Source organism: Vigna radiata, chromosome 8, assembly GCF_000741045.1.
Source record: "Vigna radiata var. radiata cultivar VC1973A chromosome 8, Vradiata_ver6, whole genome shotgun sequence".
Classification (NCBI taxonomy): domain Eukaryota; kingdom Viridiplantae; phylum Streptophyta; class Magnoliopsida; order Fabales; family Fabaceae; genus Vigna; species Vigna radiata.
This window is the reverse complement of record NC_028358.1, coordinates 45,695,135-45,720,972: the sequence shown is the minus strand read 5'-3', so window position 1 is coordinate 45,720,972 and position 25,838 is coordinate 45,695,135. Positions and strand designations below refer to the sequence as shown.

Sequence of the window (25,838 nt, the reverse complement as noted above, 5' to 3'; positions counted from 1 at the left end):
ATAATATTTTTAAAAAATTCTTTTAATATTTATTATTGCTATTTTTATTTTACTTACTTTTGTTTTTATTTTTTTAACATAACTATTATAATAATAAAAATTATATTTTAATAATTATTAAGAAATAAACTTATATTAAATAATTTTAAAATTTTAAATTAAATTAAACTATTATTGAATTTAAAATGAAATTTAAAAAATTTATAAAAAAAATTGTATAGATTTTAAAGTCTATTAAAATGGTGTAGGATGACTATAATAAGAAAGAGAAAAAATTAGAAGGGTGTATGTTGACTTTAATAAGAAAGAGAAAAAGTTAGAGGGGTGCCGAATGACTTTATGAAGAAAGAGAAAATATTAAAATAATATTAATTAAGGTTAAAATGGTAATTTTTTGAGGTGCAGATGAAAACTTGGAGGTGGAGGATGAAACATCCCTCAATCCATTCTAACCCAACCCAACACAATCCAATCGAATCATACCTAACCCAAGAAAATCAAACCAAATCGAACCCAATTAAACTCAACCTATTTGTATATGATTAACTTCTTAATGCTCAATTATATTTTCTATCACAATAATATTTTGATATGTTTTTTCATTATTATTTTTCACTACCCTCGTTTTGTCATGCCTAAATTAAGTCTGAAGTTGTTGTAGATAAAATCATAGTCATTTAGTCTTGTTTCTTAAATTAATTAAACAAATTTGTTCCTTTTCAAATTAAAAAAAAACTAATTAATTTGTATATAATTTTTTAAAATGTTTTTTTATATGAATTTATATTTGTTATTAGAAAGATATAAAAATTACGAACTATATAGGATGAATGAAATTAACTTAATTTCATTAAAGTTTTCAAAACAAAAACTAGATTAAGAGAAATAAAAATAAAGAAACCCATTTAAAATTTTTCTACATATTTAAACAATTAATAAAATCATTTAACTTAAATAATACGAGTGAATAAATTATAAAAATTAACATTTCAATAATAAATATTTTTACGAACGTAATCTACACAGAAATAATCTGAGTACTTTATACCTGAATTTAAATATGAAGCCTTTGAATATATCATCACTAAAAATTCACTTAAAAAAAAAATAAATTTAAAGACAAGAATTTGGAAAACGCGCATACTTAATTAAATTCTAAAATTATTTGTAAACTTTGTCAAAACTCTTTCAAGTGAATAATTATTGTTAAATTAATCTTTTAATCATTTAATGCAGAGACCAAATTGGAACAAAAAATTAAAAAATATAGGAAAAAAATTGAAACAAATATAATGGCACATGCTTTGAGGGTGACAAGCGGCACTATCAGCGACTTATCACTGACGGTGTCACATCATAATGCTACATGACATAATATCAATTTAACACGTAACAAATGTTTTATTTAAAAAAATTTAAAAAAAGAAATAAAAACAATTAAAAAAATATTTAAAAAACTAAAAGAAATCATGAGCTGACACTTTACATATTTTTAAAAGTGTTAAGAAGGATTTAATGATTCCAATTTTTTAAAAATAAATATCAAACTGAAACTAAAAAAAGGTGAACAATCTATTCGAAAAGAATCACCTAAATAAAAACTAAATAATTAAACCTATGTTTAAATATAAAATCTGTTTTACTTTTAGGAATATTTAAAATTAAAATTAATATGAAGTATAAGAAAAAAAAAATACAATTCATTAGACGGTCAGACCCATGTGGCTGGTCAAACAAGAGGGTAGAAGTGTATTTTCACGTTGAAAGATTAATGGAGGGAACTTTGGCGGCAACTAACAACCCTCACGCTCCATTAAATCTCCCTTTCGCTTAAATCCATCAGGCTCCCACTCATACATCACACACCACCGCACAGCAACTCCTTTTCCTTTCTTTCTCTTCAGTTCCCAATTCGTATTTATTATGCCCTAATCAGAGCACCGTTCATCAATGGCGTTTGGGCTCGCGTTTCTTCTCAGAGTGCGGTTCTGTTGCAGCAATGGAGTTTGAGCGCCCAACCGCCGCACCGCTCAACCCCGCCATGACCTACGACGAGGCCTCCATGGTGCGCAACAAGAGCTTCGTCAACGCCTTGCAGGTTTCCTCCCTCTTATCTCTTATTTTTTCTCTTTCTCTATGTCTGTTTTAATTACATATCTCTTTCTCTTTCTTGTTTTTTTCCTGGAAAAATATTCATAATCATATAGTTTAGTTTCGGATGTTTTCCAAATTATTAACTTTTTCAATTTTGTTGTGGTGGAAACATCTGAGATTGGATAAAGCAGGATTTCATTTTCACTGTATTTTGTATTATTTTTCTTCCCTTTTGTTTCTGTTTTTTTCAAGAACTTTTTGTTTGTTTGAATGTGGATCACCGAACATTACTGGCTTAAAGGGTTTTATTTTTTATTTCAGTTATACCGAGTTCTCTTGTCTCTGTAATTGTTTTATTTGCATTTTATGAAATGTTATGTGTTATTTGTGCTCTCTGTTTTCTTGTTTGCTTGATCTTGTTATTTTTTTTCCTTCTTATATTCGCCTTTTCTAAACAACCGATCTCCTTTTTGGACTCCTTTTGTATTTTTGGAGTCTTTCTTTATATTTTGTTATTAGGTCTTATGTTCTTGTTTTCTCTTAGTACTTGTTTAGTTTTTTATTTGGTTTAGGACTCGGTGTTGATCCAGATTAATGTTACGCAAAACCGAACTTATGACTTATTAATAAAATATTAGTCAATTCAGTGCTGAGTGTGTTGTACTTTTACATATTGTCTGTTGAGAAATATCCAACTAACCAATGTTTGGTCACCATTTATTCAAGTTTAATCAATTTAACACTAGTATAATATCATACTTTATTATTGTGGTTTGCTACTTTTCTTTATCATTAAGTTGAAATATAGAATTATTTGTGTAAAAAGTATTATGTTATGCATATATGTAATTAAAAGATTTTTTTTAATCTTTTTTTCCTTAGGTAATTCTTAGTTTATGAAAACTCTCAAATTTGACTACCTTGCTTTATAATGTTGGTATTTGTATGAGAATGGACTGTGATGGAGATCTCATATGATTAGTTAGTATAACCAAAATAGGTTATTTATTGGACAGCAATCAACATCTTATGAATTAGCTTTTGGAACTTAGTTAAGTTCAAACCCAAATTATAATATGTTGAGTCCATCGAGTTGTTTGTCATTTGGTGATTATCAAATTAGTCAAAGATGGTTCACCCTTGTTAACTTTATGCTCAAGATGTTCAATCAACGCTATTGGTATTTGTTGGAGATAATATTTTGTCTAGTAGTGATACAATGGAAATCGATGTAACTCCAGCTTATTCTATGGACCGAGTTTTGAGATTCATTTTGGTCACAACCCAAGATTTAAGAAGTATCTCAATATTGATTCAAAAACTTGGTTTCATGAGTTGAAGTGCTTAGCATATGACAGATTCCCCTTTTGCACATAAGTTTGCATATTGGATCCTTGTTTATATGTTTTGAAATTTTATCTTTTTGCATATGATATGATAATATTTATATTTTCTAGCATTTTGTTCTTTTGAGCTTAATTCACATATACTGGTTTGCAGGGTGCCAATTCAGCAGAATGAATTATGAGCATGGAGGTAAATTTTATTTTGAATTCCCTTGTCACCTGTTCTTTGTGTTTTTTACATCTTAATTTTGCTGCTCACTTGGAAGTAGATACCTTACATGTGGGAGTTTTCTGCAGTATTCACGTGTTGACATTTGCTTGTATTTGGGGTTGAGTATTTATTATTATTTCTATGTCTATTTTGTTGTTATTTTGGTGGAGAATTTTAGTCCTGATTGAGCTGAAAAGGAGAATAAGATATTTCTGCAATGAAGCTTCGTTTTCTTATATATTTTAAAATTGGAATCTCTTGGCGAGGTTTATAACATGCCTTTTTCCAATTTAATACAAAAACATATAAAATTGGCCTTTATTTATGCTAATGTTAGATCATAATTCTAACTAATTAATTAATCATTGGGATAAAGAAATATAGGGACTAATCTTGAGGGTAACCCTACATATATTCAAATTAATTGTAAAATACAGTTGCTGCTATATTATTAAAATTGTCATGTATTCTAACACTGATCAACTTTCACTGTGTGTTCTTTTGTACTAACAATCCCCATTCAATTTTGTTTGGCTTTATTAAATTAATGTTAAAACACTTTCTGTGCTATTATCAGGAAAAAAGTTATGATTACAAGTGCCAGTCATAATAACATCCAGTTTTTAATCATATGCATCTAGGTTGGTAGCTCTGTATTCTTTCTTCTTGTTTGTTTCAGGTAAATGACATGAATATTGGGAGCAGGAAAATATAAGAGAAGAGATGCCAGCTTGTCGGCAGTTATTCAACATTTTTCACCCCTATGATCCAGTAGCATACAGGTTTGATAAGATTTAGGTCCAAATGAAGTATCCGTAGTATAGTGATTAAATGAGTACTGTAGTCACTAGCGAACCTTGTAATTTAATTTCTTACCATCAGTTTATTTGTACAATATTCCTTTGATTGTTTCGGTGCCTTGATTCCTTTTGTTTACTAAATTCATACCGTGTATGGAGCAACCATTCTAATGTATGGATTATGATAAATAGATATTCATACAATAATTTTTAGTAGTACAGACACTTCTTTATCCTTTGATAGAAGATCGATTACTGGATATTGTACTTTCCTGGGTGGAAGTTCAGAGCATTTGCTCAAGGAATATGTGAATTATTATGGATAAAAATTATTCTGGATGATTTGAAAGTTGATTTGAAGGGTCCCATGAAAATGTATTGTGATAATAAATCAGCAATAGAAATTTCACACAATCGCGATCAACATGACCGGACAAAACATGTTGAAATAGATAGACACTTATCAAAGAAAAAGTAGACAACGGTTTAATATGCATGGCATATGTCCCATCCAGGCAACAAGTAGCTGATGTGTTAACAAAAGGTCTCAATAGCCCTATCTTCCAAGATCTTATAAGCAAGTTGGGAATGACCAATATCTATTCCTCAGCTTGAGGGGGATGTCAGAATATGTGAATTTATTAAGCAATAAATATTACAATTAATATGGCAATTATGTGTAATCCCTAAAATTAAGGGATTAGGATTAGTAATTATTGGAAAGATTTCCCTTCATTAAGATTAGGTATTATTAGATAGATATCTCCTGACTTAGAGACTTTATTTCAGGAGATTTTTTACCTTAATTAGACCATGGTTTGTTTCTTTTTAAACACCTATGTATTGTTTCAAAAGTATGAAAGTGAGAATAATTATTTCCAGCATCCTACTTCTGTTTTCAACATAACCAAAATAGGGTATTTATTGGACAACAATCAACATCTTATGAATTAGCTTTTGGAACTTAGTTAAGTTCAAACCCAAATTATAATATGTTGAGTCCATCGAGTTGTTTGTCATTTGGTGATTATCAAACTAGTCAAAGATGTTCACCCTTGTTAACTTTATGCTCAAGATGTTCAATCAACGCTATTGGTATTTGTTGGAGATAATATTTTGTCTAGTAGTGATACAATGGAAATCGTTGTAACTCCAGCTTATTCTATGGACTGAGTTTTGAGATTCATTTTGGTCTCAACCCAAAATTTAAGAAGTATCTCTATTGATTCAAAAACTTGGTTTCATGAGTTGAAGTGCTTAGCATGACAGATTCCCCCTTTGCACATAAGTTTGTATATTGGATCCTTGTTTATATGTTTTGATATTTTATTTTTTTTCATATGATATGATAATATTTATATTTTCAAGCATTTTGTTCTTTTGAGCTTAATTCATATATACTGGTTTGCAGGGTTCCAATTCAGCAGAATGAATTGTGAGCATGGAGGTAGATTTTGATTTTGAATTCCCTTGCCTTCTGTTCTCTGTGCTTTTTCCATCTTAATTTTGCTGCTCGCTTGGAAGTAGTTACCCTACGTGTGGGAGTTTTCTTGATTCCATAATCCATCTGAGCAGAGAAATTAAGGCTATTTATGTTATTTAATTTCTGTGGTGGAAGGGGATGCTATTCCCCAAGGGTCATGAGGTGTATGTATATATGTTGGGTTTATGGGTTGGATTCGAGCCAGTTGCCTGTGGCCAATTGCTTGAATGGGAAAGTGCACGTGTTTGACCTAGTATTAGGAGTCAAAAGTTGCATTTCTGCCTTAAGTTGATATAAACACTCTTGGTTATATCATACCATCCTTTTTTAAAACTATTTTCTTCATATTCTTCTTGCACGAAAGCTCTTCAATATAGAAGAATACGTGTTTTGTATTCCAGATCTTTGCCTTGAGTGCATGAGTAACTTTTTCATAGATCTATTCTGGTTTATTTTTCCGGGTAACAAAAATATTGTAGTCCAGGTTCCTTTTCTGACGTGGATGTTTTCTTTTAGTTAAATGTTTTCTTTGGTTGAAATTATTATCCTAATTTTTTTCATTCTTATGTTTCTTTTATTTGTGTAGTGTTTTCACTCCTTAATATCCTAGATCGTGTTTTATAGCATGTGTGAACTCCTAAAAAAAAATAAAATGAAGATGGAATATATCCAGGTAATTTTACTTAGTTTCTTTCTATCATAAATCTTACAGGAGAATTAGAATTAATTTGGTTTAATTGAAACTGATCCGAATGACTCTATTTCATTGATTGGTTATGTTGATGTAAAAGTCGCACTTGTCCAATGAATTTTCGGTTAAAATTGGCCAGTTAAATGCTCAACTCATATTTTGTGCCTTTGATTATATTACTATTCTTATATCCTATATTTTGTTGACATAATATTTAAGTTCCTGCATTTTATCATAGTCTAAGGGTGTTTTCTGGTGTGCTATTCCATTTTTTAAATGAGTGGCTCTCTTTCTGCTTTTATCTGTCATGCAATGGTTGTCATATCACTGGTTCACCTTTGTTGTTGCTGGTTTATTGCACAAGTGCGCAAACCACTTTTGTTTATAGTGAGTACACAAGTCACCTATGGTTGTCCCCCGTGTGCAAACAACTTCTAATTATAATGTTTGGACCTTCCCTTATAGATAAAACTTTGTAGAAAAAATAATAAGAACCTCTCAATTGGTGAACAAGTTTAACTCTCTAAGTTTAATTCATGCTATAAAAAGTTACAAAAATTACAATTGTTTTGGACACTTACAAAGAATACTTAACACACTACTATAAAATTGGAAGAATTAGAGATTAGGATGTTTACATATGCTACGGAGGTTAGACCATCTAGGGTGTCAACATTGAGATCTTGTAAGCTGATGGTTATTGGATTTGCCTGATTTTAACAATCATAATGAGCTCTTAGACCATCTAAGTTGCTAAGCTGTTGAAGGGTTATATGAATTGTGCAAAGAGTTAAAGTTTGACACTATGAATTCTCGAACTCTGAAGTTAATTGGTTATGGTGCTGAGAATTTTAAAGTTTATGTACTTTTTAAGTCTAAGTACTGTTTCTTCAAACTCATGTCATGTCCATGATTTTATACAACTAGTGCTAAATTTTATACAATCTGCCATGATACTTAATTTTACTTACTATATTATTTCTCACCAAAATGTCCAATTCATGTTTCTCACTAACCAAAGGCAAGAATCTCTCATCTTTTCCTTAGTATGCCAAATTCATCCTTTTTTTTAACCCATCCCATCTACCCCACAATTTTCATCTCTTCAACTCTGATAGAATATTATTATTTTTTTTTTGTTGAAAAGCATTGCATTTATACACTCCATTCCATTAGCTTTACCCAATAATTAGACCTTTTGTTGATATTTTACTCGATGAAATCAATAAATTGTAGAAATATTAACTTCATAATAACGTTTTAATGTTTTGTCTGTTTACGTATTTTTTTTATTTTATTCCTTGATAGTGTATGATGATTAGCTACTTACAGTATGTGTCTTTTTCTACTTCTAATTATTATTCCCATTTGACAAAAGAAAAGATATTGTGATTCCTGATGGTAAAAAATAAGCTTTTTTCATCTTCAGCCTTGCAAAGGCACTATGCTGTACTGCAGGCATTAGCATTGGAAGAGGATGATGTTCACAAACGAAAGATGAAACATTACCTGACGAGGAAGGCTTGGCCAGGTAGGCACTAGTTATGCATAATAAATTGAGCATTTTGTTGAGTCTGAATATCAGACCGCAATAGTGATGTCTATACAATGCATTTTGTGGTAAATTCTTCATATTTAAATCACTTATTTGTAATATTTCTATGTATACATTATTGAACTAGATTTGGAAAATAGATCACTGGTAATTGATATTTATTTGTCTTTGGTTTAATAGAAGACCAATGTTCTATTACATGTGAAGTCATTTAACTTTACGCTCTTATTTGATATAGCTGAGAGCATAATATCTAAGAAACTTCCCTAACCATGTTGTGCATGTCTTTTGGTATTTAATTTATGTAAGGGCCTTGTAGGAATATTTTACTATGCTATTGCCAACATTTATGAATTACATATTTATATATATATTTAAAGTTCTGAAAAATGATTCTATAAGGATTACTTTCAGATATTTTGCAAAATTTATGAGTAAAAGTGAAGTTATTTTAAAGCAAGGCAACTAATGCAGCAAAGTTTGTCTCATGGAGCATCTAGTCCGAAATTGTCCAAAATGCTAGAAGTATTGCTGGAGCATTTCAGTAAGTATTATTCTGTTTTTCAAAAGGTGTTGNTATTTGCTACTACCTTCTTACGGTATTGTTATGTAAAGAAAGTTTTNAATTCTTGAGGTAAATGACATTGGTCTTAGTTCTCACAGCATATTATACCCAATAAGACCAAGTTGTGACTGAATATTAACTGTGCCACCAGCTAACGGAAGTAGGGAATTTGATGTAAATTTACAGCGATTTTTTTTTTTTTTTTATTACTTTTGAATGCTTTAAATTTCAATGAAGAGACTAGTTATGAGTTTTAAAATGATGTTCGGCATGCTTCTTTTAGATTGACCTAGAGGTGTTTAGAAGAGCTTCTATGAAGAAAATAGAGAGTATACACCCTTGGAATAATATTTCAAGTGGGGTGTTCTCGTACTTTGTCCCCTGTCAACTTTTTTTCTCACTTATTCCTCAATCAATTAATTTCTGGTGTGTTCCTTCTTGTGGATGGGGCTTGGCTCTATTCTTTTTTTTCTTTCTATTATTGTACTTCAGATTACCCCATTACCAGTTTGGCACGGCCAGAATTATCGGTCCCTTGGTTTTCGTTTTGATAATATCTATTACATTAGGTGATGTTTTTACTTAAGTAGAAAAGTATTTGGATATGAATCAGTTCAGGCTTTTCATCTATTTATGTGGGCTAATCTTGTCTCTGAATTTGCAGTGATGTTAGTGAAATTCCTGAAGAAACTTACCCACTTCTAAAGGACTGTGAAATTTTAATCTTAGTGATATACCCTCCCATCCTTTTTATCTTTCCAAAGCTGTGCTTTATACTTACATGAAATAACTGTGAGTGCACATGTATTATTTCTCCCTTACAATGAAATATTTTGTTTTGTAGTTAATTATTATTTTGGTCATTATACATAAAGAATTAGTCGATTTAGTTTCTAGAATACATATATAGAAAATCTATTTGAACCAAAAGATTGGTGTTTGAATTTAGCATATATGAACACTAAAACTCTCACAAGGTTGAAACCACTACTTTGACATTGACAATCAAACATTCCCCGAATTCATAAATGTAATTGGAACTTATTGTTATGATATTTTGTATATTTGTGGCCTATAGATTCCCACTTGGCAATTCATGTTAAGTAAATATGAAAGAAAAAACATATGGGGTTGGGTTAGGTTGGGTTGGTGATAGGATGTTAGGGGTGTACGTGAGGAGAAAGAGCGGGAATAAGTAGTCAGCTGTTGTTAGTTGGCCTAACTGTTTTAGCAGTTAGGTACTGGGGGGATGTATCCGTAGATACATTGTATAAATAGCTAAGTGGGTGTTTAGTACTCACTTTTGGACGTTTGGGTATTCTAGAATAGACTTGTGAGTCTTGTTGGAGGGAGATTAGGCTCTCTTACTGTTACATTCTTGTATTCTTTCATTGTTGATCCATACACAAAGGTTATACAACATTTCTATTCTGTTTTCTGGGGTTGTTTGGGAATATAGATCAGGTTTCTTTAAGAGAAACCTATCAAGATTGGTCTGACCTGCCGGATCATTTGTTGGAGAGAAGCTGTGACGGTGCGATAGAGAAGGCAATTACGACACGTTTCGAAGCAATAGAGATCACGGTTGAAGGGTTGAAGGCTGAGTCAGTGGCTGTTCGTCGTGATTTGCAGAGAATTTTAACCATGTTGGAGAAAAAGGGGGACCAGACAGATAGTAGTTCGGAGGAGGGTACTTCTGTGAATGATAATAAAGATAAAGTTAATGGGAGGACTGGAGGGAGTGAAACCGGCGAAAGAAGTGGCGAACAAAAACTGTGGAGAAAGAGAATCGAATTACCAACATTCGATGGAGAAGAGCCCCTCAGTTGGTTGAACAGGGCAGAAAGATTTTTTGATATCTAAAAGGTGGAGGACGACGATGAGAAGGTGGAGGTCGCTTACGTTAGTATGGAAGGCAGTGCGGCCTATTGGTTTACCTTCTGGAAGGAGAAATCGAGCGACAAGTCGTGGCAAGGGTTGAAAGAAGCCATAGTCTGTCTTTTTTCTTTTTGCAATTTCATTCGTCGCGTTTCTTCTCAGCGTGCGTTTCCGTTGCAGCAATGGAGTTTGAGCGCCCAACCGCCGCACCGTTCAACTCCGCCATGACCTACGACGACCCCTTCATGCAGCGCAGCAAGAGCTTCGTAAACGCTTTGCAAGTTTCCTCTCTCTTATCTCTTATTTTTCTCTTTTCTTTGCCTTCCTTGTTTTAATTTTAGATCTATGTTTGTTTGGTTGACGTTGTTTCCGGCTTCCGGTTTCCTTCTCAATTAGGTTTGTTTTTGCGATTCTGATTTAGCTCACGCAGGAAAAGTCGGTCGCCGTCCATTGCTAATTGAGTAGTTATCAAAACTTGTTGGGAGTTAGCGTGTATCGAGTCAGTGATTCTTGACAATGACACAAGTATAAGGATTCTTTTGTGTTGTGCGACAACTAGGGGATGGAACTATTAATAAAAGAATCACGATGTTGTTGCAGAGAAAAGCTATTATGTCGGCTTGAAATTTGTTTTAGCTTTTTAGTTAAAAGTAAATGTTAATGTTGTCTTGATAATGATATGAAGATCATGAAAGACATATGAAGGGGAAGATAACCAGAGAGGTTCTGTTATTCCTTTTTGCCAAGGGAAACCACTTCTTCTACTACCATTGTGAAAACAGATTATTAGCATCTAAAAAGAATACTTCCCCATCGATAGAAAATTATATTTGTAAGTCCCTCTCCTCAACTCTCAAATTTTCCAAATAGATCTCTCTAACTACTCTTACCACCTCCTTTACTAACTGGATTTTCAAGTTACCAGTCACCGATTGCATCTCGTTGGTTCATTTGCCTCCTTGTATAATACACCTGTAATATTGGAATCTCTTGGCGAGGTTCATAACGTATGATGTTTTCCAATTTGATACGAAAACATATAAAATTGGCCTTTATTTATGCTAATGCTAGATCATAATTCTAACTGATTAATGAATCATTGGGGTAAAGAAATATAGGGACTAATCTTGGGAGGTAACCTAAGATATATTCAAATTAATTGTAAAATACAGTTGCTACTATACTATTGAAATTTTGTCATGTATTCTAACACTGATCAACTTTCGCTGTGTGTTCTTGTTAGACCATTAAAGGTCTATACAAGGAAGAATAAAAGAGGAGTAAGCTAAACACGTGTAAGGAGAGTAGGGAGCAAGGCAAACACGTAGGGGGTGAGACAAGCACGTGTTAGGAGCAAGGTGGGTTACGGGTTGTTAGAAGAGAGAGAGAATAAATAAGAATCAGAATAGGGAGAGGGTATCTTATCTTTTTGGGTGCCTTTTAGGTAGAGACTGGAGCGTGATTCCAGTGGAGGAAGGGAGGCTTCCTTGGGAAATACTCTTTTGTTTACTGTTCATCCATACTTTTACAAATAAATACAGTTTATATTCATACCCTTCTTTCTTCCTGTTGGGAGTGTGTGTGTGGATTGTTCATCTGTTACGTTCCTTGAGTAAAGGAACCTAACAGGTTTGGTCCGACCTGCCGGATCGAAGGAAGCTGGAGCGACGAAAAATGGAGGGGCGAATGGTGGTGATGGAGTCGACGGTGGAAGAGTTGAAGGCGGAGATGCGAAAAATGACCAACGAGTTTCGGCGAGCCTTTCGAAGACGCTCCAAGAACCGAGACCGGACCTCGGAAGGGAGTCGAGAGTCTGTTAGCGGCGAACGCGAGCGACGCTCGTCGGAGACGTCAGAGGAAGAATCGGAAGACGAACAAGGGGAAATCCATCACAGCTGGGTGAAGCGTGTTGAGCTTCCAACTTTTGAAGGGATTGACCCCAAGGTTGCAGCGGTATTAGATTGACCAGAACCTAAGACTATCAAGGAGTTACGAGGTTTTTTAGGTTTGACTGGGTATTATAGAAGATTTATCCGTGACTATGAGAAGATGGCAAGACCCCTCACTGAATTGCTGAAGAAGGGGATGTTTAAGTGGACGGTAGCAGGATCCGAAGCCATGAAGAAACTTAAAGAAGCAGTAACAACAACTCCAGTTTTGATTCTGCCTGACTTTGATCAAACATCTTGGGTAGAGTGTGATGCATCAGGGAATGGAGTGGGAGCAGTGCTGTCACAGAGAAATAAACCCATAGCTTTCTTTAGTAAGACTTTATCAGAATCATCTTCAACCAAATCCATCTATGAAAAGGAATTGACGGCGTTGGTGCTTGCTATACAACATTGGAGGCCATACTTATTGGGCCAAAAATTTGTGGTTTTTACTGATCAAAAGAGCTTGAAGCACTTACTAGAACAACGGATAACTACCCAAAGTCAGCAAAATTGGCTAGCTAAACTCCTTGGATATGAATTTGAGATAAAATATAGGACAGGNGCATCTAATTGTGTGGCAGATGGACTTTCACGAAAAGGAGCAGAGTGGGAAGAAGAAGAAAAGATGTTAGGGATGATATCCAAGCCATACTGGGCTGATTTTAAAGAGATCATGGAAGGGGTGGAGAAGGATGAGAACCTCAGCAAGGTGTTAACAGATATAAGAACAGATCCAGATTCCCATCCTGCATACACTCTGGAGCATGGCAGATTACACTACAAAGGGCGGCTGGTTTTATCCCCACATTCGGTTTAGATACCAAAGATTATAGCTGACTTTCACATTGGGGTAACTGGAGGACACTCGGGGGTCTACCGAACCTACAGAAGAGTGGGGCAATCATTACACTGGGTGGGAATGAAGAAAATAATTACGGATTTTGTGGCTGCATGTTTAGTGTGTCAACAGCACAAATATCTAGCAGCATCTCCCCAAGGACTTTTACAACCCCTGCCTATACCACAAGCAATATGGGAGGAGATCAGTATGGATTTTATAGTGAAACTACCCAAGTCTCATGGATTTGATACTATATTAGTGGTGGTGGACAGGCTCAGCAAGTATGGACATTTTATTGCAATTAAACACCCTTATACAGCTCGATCCATAGCGGAGGTGTTTGTGAAGGAAGTGATTAGACTTCATGGGATACCAGTAACCATTGTTAGTGATAGAGATTTGACTTTTATGAGTGTATTTTGGCAAGAGATTTTTCGTTTACAGGGTACACAACTCAGGATGAGCACAACCTATCACCCAGAGACAGATGGTCAGACGGAAGTGTTGAACAGGGTGTTGGGAACTTATCTGCGCTGTTTCAGCTTCGAACAGCCCAAGAGTTGGAGCTTGGTGTTACCTTGGGCTGAATATTGGTATAACACCACGTACCAAGGCGCGACCAAATGCACTCCCTTTGAAACGGTGTATGGAAGACCTCCTCCTACATTGACACGTTACATACCAAGAGAAACGGTGGTGGATGCAGTTGCTCAGGATTTGCAAACCCGTGATGAGGCATTGCAGCAATTGAAATATCACTTGGCATGGGCTCAGGATCAGATGACTCATCATGCTAATAAGAAGAGGGTGGCAGCCAAAATCAAGGAAGGCGATTTTGTATTCCTTAAAATCAGACCTCATAGACAAGCATCTATGCCCAGAAAACTGCATCCCAAACTTTCAGCAAGATATTATGGGCCGTTTTTGGTGGAAAAACAAATAGGATCCGTTGCTTTTAGGCTGCAGTTACCAGAATCTTCAAGAATACATCCAGTGTTTCATGTTTCTCAATTGAAACTAGTGGTAGAGATCATAAGGTGGAGGAAGTTTTGCCAAATGAATTGCAGGAGGATAGACACACTTACACTCCTCTGAAAGTGCTTCAATGCAGGAACTAGCAGGAATTGGGGAAGGTGATACCCCAAGTCTTAATACAATGGCAGAAGGATGATGTTGAAGAGGCTACATGGGAAGAAGAACACTACATCCGCCAAGAGTTCCCTCATTTCAACCTTGAGGACAAGGTTGATGTTGGGGAGGAGGGTAATGTTAGACCATTAAAGGTCTATACAAGGAAGAATAAAAGAGGAGTCAGCTAAACACNCAACCTTGAGGACAAGGTTGATGTTGGGGAGGAGGGTAATGTTAGACCATTAAAGGTCTATACAAGGAAGAATAAAAGAGGAGTCAGCTAAACACATGTAAGGAGAGTAGGGAGCAAGGCAAACACGTAGGGGTGAGACAAACACGTGTTAGGAGCAAGGTGGGTATCTTATCTTTTTGGGTGTCTTTTAGGTAGAGACTGGAGCGTGATTCCAGTGAAGGAAGGGAGGCTTCCTTGGGAAATACTCTTTTGTTTACTGTTCATCCATACTTCTACAGATAAATAGTTTATATTCATACCCTTCTTTCTTACTGTTGGGAGTGTTTGTGTGAATTGTTCATCTGTTACGTTCCTTGAGTAAAGGAACCTAACAGTTCTTTTGTACTAACAATCTCCATTCAATTTTGTTTGGCTTTATTAAATTAATGCTAAAACACTTTCTGTGCTTTTATCGGGGAAAAAATTTATGATTACAAGTGCCAGTCATAATGACATTCAGTTTTTAATCATATGCATCTAGGTTGATAACTATGTATTCTTTCTTGTTTGTTTCAGGTAAATGACAAGAATATTGGGAGCAGGAAAATATAAGAGAAGAGATGCCAGCTTGTCAGCAGTTATTCAATATTTTTCACCCCTATGATCCAGTAGCATACAGGTTTGATAAGATTTCAGTCCCAATGAAGTATCCATAGTATAGTGATTAAATGAGTTCCGTAGTCACTAGTGAACCTTGTAATTTAATTTCTTACCATCAGTTTTTTGTACAATTCCTTTGATTGTTTCGGTGCCCTGATTCTTTTTGTTTACTAAATTCATACCGTGTATGGAGCAACCATTCTAATGTATGGATTATGATAAATAGATATTCATACAATAATTTTTAGTAGCATAGGACACTACTTTTTCCTCTGTATCTATCTCCATGATATCACTAATAACATGTAATACTTTTCTCTCCTTTCTCTTTTTCACTTCGTTGTACACATAGTATTTCATTTTCTCTTATGATAAGAGTAATATCAAGGTTGAGAAATAAACATATATATCAATTAATTATACAATTTTAATAGTTTAATACTGTTGATTTTTGCAGTGCTATCCTTCTACATAATGAAAATTCTAGGTTTCACATTGATGCTTGTCTCGATCCTTTAAGTCCAACTGGTCAGCATTCTAAGGGTTTTGTGGAAATACATTCAACCCAGCATGAGGATTGTTCTGAATCCATTGGTTTGTTGATATCTCTGGGTCTATATCCACTTTTATTTTTTTAACATTTTGGTTTTGTTCTGCAGCTTATGCCTTCTTTAATGGTCTTCTTAGGCCTTTTGAATAAAAATAATATAAAAAAAAAGAATTGTAATTATTTGTCTCTTTCTTTCACATGGAATTTGAGCATGCAAAAGCAAGTGTTGTTGGTCTGGTTAGTATGTTGAGACTCCCTTGAATCTGGTTTTACTATTATGTTTTATGTTTGTGACCTTTTCGGTTGGCCTTTTGCTTTTCTATTTTTACCCAAACTGGTATTACAATTTTGATTACTCCTTTATGCAATAAACATGCAAAAATAGCTATTTATTCTATGTTGGAAATTTGTTAGTTTGTAACTGCAACAACCTATTTTATTACATGAAATTTGGAAAATACAATTTGATTTAGAGTATAATATTTTTCCTTTATTCCAATCATGGAGATAATACTATATACATTGTACCCTTTGAAGACTTCACAGTCGTAGTTGTAGTGTCTTGGAAAGTGAGTTTAGCCTAAGCTTAACCTTAAACTTAAGAAACTTAAACTTAGCAGCATTGACTCTTCAATCAATGGCCCAAAAGCATTTATTGCTAACATGCCATGATCTATGTTACTTAATATTAATTTGAACCAGTTTATACTTTTGATATATGGATTAGATGAATTGCCCAAGAAGGTTTCACAAACTGATTTTCCTTGACTTATTTGGTGCAACTTGGAGTTTATGAACATTTTGGCCTGAATTAATCATATCTTTCTGGCTGCTGAACAATGTGTTTCAAAATTGAAGTATTCTCCTTCTTGAGTTCATTTAACTGAATTTAATTATTTTTAAAACTGTATGAAGTTTTTTAATTTTTCATCATCTGAACTTAATGTATTCATGTTCCAATAGATCTTTTATTTCAGTTAAGGAATAAAGGCACATTATTAAAAAAAAAATTATGAAGCTTGGTAGCAAAAAAGCACCTTGTGTACTTATTGCATAATCATCACAATTCATTAGGATTTAGGATGTTATTATTAGTATTTTGTTGTTTTCTTATAACTTGTTATTTTCACTCTATCTTTTACCTTCTAATCATATTCCTATCATTAATTTGAGTTTACAAAGGCATAAAAGCTTTGAATTTTACTTCATAATTTCAGGTGGTACACTTTTTCTATTTGATAGAAAGGCTTTGAGGTACTTTAGAAAGTATGGATATAATTGGAGAAAGAAAAAGGATGGAAAGACTGTGAAAGAAGCTCATCAAAAGTTGAAGGTAATAATTTGGTTAATTTTTGTGTTTATAGTTTAATCAAATCTGTATAAGATTAGCTTACGATAAGATTAGTTAATTTTTGTGTTTATAGTTAATTTGGTTAATTTTTGTGTTTATAGTTAATTTCTCTCAAGCCATAGTGGTGTCTAGTGCAAAGTGGCCCCTGCCCACTATGAGTTGCTCTAGCAGGATGATTTGGTACAATGGCAGTTGCAGACCTAATAGCAGGCTGAACAGTGGCCTTATCAGGCTCTATAATGTCACTGTTGATTCCGTAATCCATCTGAACAGAGAAATTAAGGCTATTTATGTTATTTAATTTCTGTGGTGGGAGGGGATGCTATTCCCCAAGGGTCATGAGGTGTATGTATATATGTTGGGTTTATGGGTTGAATTCGAGCCAGTGGCCAATTGCTTGAATAGGAAAGTGCTTGTGTTTGACCTAGTATTGCGAGTCAAAAGTTTGCATCTTATGTTGATATAAACACTCTTGGTTATATCATACCTACCTTTTATAAAAGATCTCAATCTATTTTCTTCATATTCTTCTTGAATTCAAGCAAGAAAGCTCTTCAATATAGAAGAATAGCTCTTCAATATAAAAGATCTTTGTTTTTCATAGATCTATTCTGGTTTATTTTTTCGGGTAACGAAAATATTGTAGTAAATATTCTGTTTCAGATTTGATAGTGAGATTCCTAGTTATTTGTTGTTTTTAGATAGAGAGTTTCTATCTACTTTTCTTAACTTTCTTTTATAGTTTCAAACTTTTTTAGGTCGATACATTGATGTTCTCAGTTGAGTTTTACAGGTTTTGCATGATTACTTGTCTACTATTTTTAGTTCTTGATTTTAGATTGATATTTTGAGTTTCTAATTTGAGTTGGTAGTTTCTAGCTAGATTTTACAATTTTTTTCAATAGAATTGAATAGTTTTTACATGAAATGTGAGTTTCGAACTAGTTTTGACAATATTTTATCCTGTGAGATTTGAGCCTTGCCTTACTTTCTTTCATTGTGTGATGCATTCCTGTTTATTTACATTTCAGAACTTGTGTTGTTTATGTTATACATTTGTGAATGATTTATGCATTCAATTTTCATAACATCTCTCTTTGATTTTAGCCTTGATTTTTCTCTCTTTTTACCTCACCTATACCCTGGTCACATTACAAGCCTTGATTGAAGTCCTATTGATCTTGAGTGTATTTCTAATTGGATTGGTGTGATTAGAAGTTTTCCAAGTTTATGATAATGTAAATTTGCATATTGGGTTGAGAGTTAAACACCTTGATGTTGAAGTCTGACGTTATTCTTATATTGACATAATATAGAGAGAGACTGAAACACCTCATATCCTGGGACCTGGGGTTATGAAGTAAAAAGATTATATTCTTTGTTGACTATCAAAGAATCTGCATCAGACATTCCTAAAGATGTCTACTGCAAAGTCAGTTTGGGAGTTGTTTTCTTTTAGGTAAATGTTTTCTTTGGTTGGAATTATTATCCTAATTTTTTTCATTATGTTTCTTTTATTTGTGCAGTGTTTTCACTCCTTAATATGGTAGAACTGGAACCTGCTTGATTTAATTTGGTTTAATTGAAACTCAGAATGACTCTATTTCATTGATTGGTTATGTTGATGTAAAAGTCACGCTTGTCCAATGAATTCGTGGTTAAAATTGGCCAGTGATATGCTCAACTCATTTTTTGTGGCTGCGATTATATTATTATTCTTATATCCTATATTTTGTTGACATAATATTTTAGTTCCTGCATGTCAGTCTAGTCTAAGGGTTATTTTCTGGTGTGCTATTCCATTTTTCAATGAGTGGCTCTCTTTTTGCTTTTATTTTTTGTGCATGTGATTATATTACTATTCTTATATCATATACTTTGTTGACATAATAATTCAGTTCCTGCATGTTATCCTAGTTTAAGTTGATGGTTATTGGATTTGCCTGATTTTAACAATCATAATGAGCTCTTAGACCATCACATCTAAGGTGCTAAGTTTTTGAAGGGTTATTATATGTATCATGCAAAGAGTTGAAGTTTGACACTATGAATTCTCGAGCTCTGAAGTTAATTGGTTATGGTGCTGAGAATTTTAAAGTTTATGTACATTTTAAGTCTAACTAAGTAATGATTCTTTGTACTCATGTCATGTCATGTCTATGATTTTGTGCAACTATTGGTAAATTTTATACAATCTGCCATGATACCTAATTTTACTTACTATATTTTCCCACCAAAATGTCCAATTCATGTTTCTCACTAATTTTTTTTTTCAAAGTGCTGTGAATAATTATGGTGTTTTCTATGCATTTTACTGTCTTGTAAACACAACACAAATAAATAAATTTAAAATAATTCAGAGAGTTTTTAAGGGTGATAATTGAGAAAAATAAATTAATTTCAAATCTTTCTCAGCTAATTGTATTTTTTTATGTAGTTGTGTTTTGTGTCTAATTTTTTGTTTTTATGACATATTTGATTTACAGAGTAAAATTATTTGATTTTGCAAATGTGTTAATATAGTGGTTTTAGCTATTATTTTAATGTAATTCTATTTTTGATTAATTCTAACTTTGTAAACACTATAATTCTCATTTTAATTCCTAGATACAGTGGAGATTGATAATTGTTATGTGAATTCTACTGCATTAAAAAGGAAACTAGGATTTTATTGTGTTGAGAGTTAGTGCACTGTCATTTCAATTTAATAATTTTAACTAATAAGTTCTTTTATTTATAATTTTTACTAACGAGCTCTTGATTTTGACCGAGTTTCTAACTTTGTTTCTGTTTTTGCATATGGTACTTACTACATAGTACTACAACTATATGGTATTTTTTACTCAAATAATAATAAATAAATAAACAAGTATAAAATACTATCAACTGATACTTGACTAAATTGAATGATTTTTTAAGAAAATATAACTTAATTGAAAAAAAAAATTAGGAGACGAATTTCCAAACAAAGATAGAAAACTAAGTGTAATTAAACAATTAATATTTTATAAAAATATTAAATAACAATAATAATAATTTTAAGTTGGAAACGTAAAATAATAATCATATTATAATACCTAGAGGATAAAAAAAAAGGAATTTATACTTGTAAAGAAATAGGTTCAATAAATTTGACTCCTTAATTTGAATGAGATCAATTAATTAAAAGGATAGATTTGATTTATTTTCTTTAGAAAAAAACTGCATTTAAATTACTTAAATCTTTTTAATCTTTTTCAAACATTTTCTTAAATTATTTACCTTTTAAGAAGTTAACATTAATATAAAACCTTGTAATTTATGAGTATATTAATTTGCTTAATTGTCTTTTTATTTATTGTATTTATTATTCTATTTTTATATCTAGAAGTTACAAGAATCACATTATTTACAAAAATAAATTATAATATTCATTAATAAAACAATTAATTATTTAATTCACATTTTGCACACTATATTATTTTATTTAAACCATTATATATATTCTATAATTTATAAGTTCAAAATTAAAATTACATTACAAGAGAAAAGTTAATTTTTGGAAAAATCGGTGACAATAAATTTAATTTCAAATTTTATTACAAAACCAAATTTTATTTACCTTTAATTATTTTTTTTTTTGTTTTTCCCTTTCAAAGCAATTAAAACTTAAACTTAATATTTTTAGAAAATTATTTTAAATTAATTTTCTATAGTTAAAATTTTTATTTTTTCCTTTCAGTTTTAAAAAAATTAAAAAAAGCAGAATAAGATTTTCTTTATAAAAGGTTGAAAGTGTATAAAAGGAAATAAGTGAATTGAATTGGTGAGTGCAGAGGTAGTGGGCGGGAAAATCACATTTCTCTTTCTCTTTATCTTTCATTGTTTTTTGGGGAAAAATGATTCAGGATCATATAGTTTGGTTTTGGATGTTTTCCAAATTATTAATTGTGGTGTGGTGGAAACATCTTGAGGCTGGATAAAGCAGGATAGGATTTCATTTTCGCTGTCTTTTGTATTATTTTTCTTCTCTTTTGTTTCTGGTTTTTTTGAAGAAGTTTTTGTTTGTTTGAATGTGGATCACTGAACATTACTGGCTTAAAGGTTTTTCTATTTCAGTTATACCTAGTTCTCTTGTCTTCGTAATTGTTTTATTTGCATTTTATGAAATGTTATGTGTTATTTGTGCTCTCTGTTTTCTTGTTTGCTTTATCTTGTTATTTTTTTTTCCTGCTTATATTTGCTTTCTCTAAACAACCAATATTCTTTTTGGACTCCTTTTGTTTTTTGAGTCTTTCTTTATATTTTGTTATCAGGTCTTATGTTCTTGTTATCTTTTAGTTCTTGTTTAGTTTTTTACTTGGTTTAGGACTTGGTGTTGAAATATTGAATTATTTGCGTAAAAAGAATTATGTTATTCATATATGTAATCAATAGATTTTTTTTAATCTTTTTTTCCTTAGGTAATTCTTAGTTGATGAAAACTCTCAAATTTGACTACCTTGCTTTGTAATGTTAGTATTTGTATGAGAATGGACTCTGATGGAGATCTCATATGATTAGTTAGTATAACCAAAATAGGGTATTTATTGGATAGCAATCAACATCTTATGAATAAGCTTTTGGAACTTAGTTAAGTTCAAACCCAAATTATAATATGTTGAGTCTATCGAGTTGTTTGTCATTTGGTGATTATCAAACTAGTCAAAGATGTTCACCCTTGTCAAATTTATGCTCAAGATGTTCAATCAACGCTATTGGTATTTGTTGGAGATAATATTGTTTCTAGTAGTGATACAATGGAAATAGTTGTAACTCCAGCTTATTCTATGGACTAAGTTTTGAGACTCATTTTGGTCAAGGCCCAAAATTTAAGAAGTATCTCAATATTGATTCAAAAACTTGGTTTCATGAGTTGAAGTGCTTAGCATATGACAGATTCCCCTTTTGCACATAAGTTTGCATGTTGGATCCTTGTTTATATGTTTTGATATTTTATTTCTTTTGCATATGGTATGATAATATTTATATTTTCTAGCATTTTGTTCTTTTGAGCTTAATTCATATATACTGGTTTGCAGGGTGCCAATTCAGCAGAATGAATTATGAGCATGAAGGTAAATTTTATTTTGAATTCCCTTGCCTTCTGTACTGTGTTTTTTCCATCTTAATTTTGCTGCTCGCTTGGAAGTAGTTACCCTACATGTGGAAGTTTTCTGCAGTATTCATGCGTTGACATTTGCTTGTATTTGTTGAGTATTTATTATTATTTCTGTCTATTTTGTTGTTTATTTGCTGGAGAATTTTAGTAAGATATTTCTGCAATGAAGCTTCGTTTCTTATATATTGAATATCTACTCTATGCAGAGAGTTTCAATTCTTTAATTATATCTCTGTGCTTATATTGTGCCAGTTATAGGTATCCCTGGATCCTGAACTACTTTCACCCAATGGTTTTTAACATACTGACAAAAAAATCGCAGGCCTGCAATGCTCATTGACTCGGACTTTATTGTGTACCTTTATACGATACCTTGGGTATGTCACCCCTTCGTTAACTTGTTTCTACACCATGTTCATGCTTATACTGAAATGCAATTAAAATTTACTTTTGTCATCTATTATTGTACAAAGAGTTGCTGCTATCAAGGAACATTTATCTCAAAAGCTTTGATTTTGTGAGAAAAGTTGCAACATTTGTGGCCATGTAACATTTTTTTCTACTTAATCCTTATTCATATCCCTGACCCTAATCATAATCCTTACCCTAACCCTAATCATAACTCTTCTCCTAATCATAGCTTTATATATAAGCATAACCCTACTACTAACCCTAACTCTAACTCTATAACTATCGACCTTATCCTCACTGTGACATCCCAATTATATTATAAAGATATATAATATAATAAAGGCGTCATCATGAATAATACTAGAAAGCAGTTAAGAGTCATCCTTAAACAGTACAATTTGAAAACTTGGAGTACTAGAGTTTCTCCCTTAAAATACAAAGAATTTAAAACTTAAAACATGACAAAGTTTCTTCAAAATATCCTAGGATAACATAATTAAAGCCTAGAGAACTAGGCAGTAGCATTTCCTTCCCCGTCAAGAGCTGTTTCCAAAGTATCTCCTTGCCATCTGCTCCCATCCAAGTGGATGATCATCGCAAAGGAAACAAACGCAAACATGGCACAAACACAAGCAATTGCAAGGGTGAACTAATTATATAAAAACCATGCAATTAAGAGCATGTACATACAAGATATTAATTTAAAAAGCAAACAAGATAAAACATTCATCCTATCATGTTAAATACTAGACTTGACTCGTCTGGACTTTAAAATGATAGTTGAACTATGGCGGGTCATGCACCCGTAGTGGCTTGTGATACTTAGGTTCCACTGCCTTGGGCTCCCCTGCCCTGTCACACTCACGAGGTTAGTCTGTTCCGTGCCCTGGATAATTTGAGTAATTAGGGTTTAGGGTTTATTTTGAGTTCTAATAGGGGTTTGTATGTTAAAAATTTCACAAGGCATGGATATAAGCTGCAGCATTCTTTGAGTTCAGCCTAAAGGTATAAAGACCATGACTAGTCAGAGGAGTTATTTAATGTAAATGTCAGAAGGTCAAATCTTTACCATTAGATCATAAGTGAATAGTATGGACTAGAAGGTCAAATCTTTACCATTAGATCATAAGTGAATAGTATGGACTAGAAAGTAAAAACCATGCATATTTTTTTAAATGACATGTGACTTTTAAGATTGACAAACATGAAACAACAATGTATTGGTTTTTTATTTGGTGACATTTGGTTGGCGTTTCTGCAAAAGATTGTTTTTCTGTTTGTTCTGTGCCCATGAAGTAAACTGAATTCAACATAGTAATAATTTATGCTTCTCCTTTTGAATTATTTTTCTCTTATTTTGGTGTGATTGTATATGATAAACTTCTCCATGCACATTTATATTTTTTATTACAATAGTCTTTTGATATGTTTCTTCATTTTTATTTTTCACTACCCTCATTTTGTTGTGCCTAAATTATGCCTGAAGTTGCTGCAGACAAAGACATAGTCATTTAGTCCTATATATTTAAAAAAAAATAAATTATTCTTTTTCAAATTCAAACAAAATTTAATTTGTGTATAAATTTTTTATAAAATTTTTTATACAAATTTATATTTTTTTATTAGAAAAATAAAAAAATTGCGAATTAGTGTCACATAGGACTAACGAAATTAAAAATCAAGAAACTCATTTAAATTTTTTTTATGCAATTAAATAGTAAATGAAATCATTTAATCTAAATAATGAATACATAAATTATAAAAATTAACATTTTATTAATAAATATTTTTTTGAACGTAAACTATAAAAGTAGTATGCGAAAATATCTTATCAGAGGATATGCGGCTTGTGCATTTTGATTTCAATATGCATTTTGATTTCAATAGGTAGGAAGGCTTTTAATTTCATAACATTTCAATATGCGGCTTGTGTAGCTAGTTTCTTTTACTGTTTTAAGATCTTTCAGTTTTATTTTGCTTTTATAAAATTGTAGTGATGTTAAGTACAATATCTTTGCTGTTTTAAGAGGAGTTGTTTTAGTTTCTATCCTGTTTTTAGTATTTTGTTTCATATTTGATATTGAGATTCTTAGTTATTTGTTGTTTTTTAGATAGTGAGTTTCTATCCTCTTTTCTTAACTTTCTTTTATAGTTTCAAACTTGTTTAGGTTGATACATTGATGTCTTAGTTGAGTTTTACAGATTATGCATGATTACTTGTCTAGTATTTTTAGTTCTTGATTGTGAATGATTTTTTGAGTTCTTAATTTGAGTTGATAGTTTTTAGCTAGATTTTACAATTTTTTTCAATAGAATTGAATAGTTTTTACATGAAATGTGAGTTTTAAACTAGTTTTGACAAGATTTTATTCTTTGTGAGATTTGAGCCTTGCCTTACTTTCTTTCATTGTGTAATGCATTCCTGTTAATTTACATTTCGGAACTTGTGTTGTTTAAGTTATGCATTCACGAATGATTTATGCATTCGTTTTTCATAACACCTCTCTTTGATTTTAACCTTGATTTTTCTCTCTTTTTACCTCACTTATACCGTGGCCACATTACAAGCTTTGATTGAAGTCCTATTGATCTTGAGTGTATTTTTAATTCGATTGGTGTGATTAGAAGTTTTTTAAGTTTATGATAATGTGTTGAGAGTTAAACACCTAGATGTTGAAATCTGACATTATTCTTATATTGACATAATATAGAAAGAGACTGAAACACCTGAACTGGAAAGAGGTGCTGTTGGGGCCATTCAAGATTTGTATGATGTATGCAATTTGATGTCCTCTCTATGAATGAGATTTGTCACAGTTGTTGTCTGCATACTTTGATTTTTAAATATTCTTGCTTGCATGCATTAGGGACAATTAATGTTGATTTTTCTTTTCCTTTCTTTTTATCTAAGGGAGAAATTATGAGACTTGTAGTTTACTGGCAAAGGCTATGGATGAAGGGCTATATTGTTTGAGAAAAAGGCTCCAAAAATACAAATTTAGTATGCTCCAATCATATTTTTCTA

The 25,838-nt window shown here is 32.2% G+C and overlaps 1 long non-coding RNA gene across 22 annotated transcripts; it reads left to right on the top strand.

Annotated features, from left to right (window-relative positions):
• Positions 1–1,800: 1,800 nt before the first annotated feature.
• On the top strand, positions 1,801–25,838 carry LOC106772105. 22 transcript variants are annotated; one of them, XR_002669543.1, is made up of 14 exons: positions 1,801–2,098; positions 3,595–4,433; positions 5,863–5,898; positions 8,055–8,156; positions 8,595–8,724; positions 15,278–15,380; positions 15,819–15,955; positions 16,132–16,148; positions 17,129–17,244; positions 17,364–17,518; positions 18,579–18,721; positions 22,323–22,358; positions 22,725–22,779; positions 25,525–25,838. It is a non-coding gene; the product is annotated as an uncharacterized LOC106772105 (long non-coding RNA). The 22 variants fall into 22 exon arrangements; XR_002669545.1 differs by lacking the exon at positions 16,132–16,148 and adding an exon at positions 9,410–9,537; XR_002669538.1 differs by lacking the exon at positions 16,132–16,148 and adding an exon at positions 6,521–6,607 and having other exon boundaries at positions 1,802–2,098.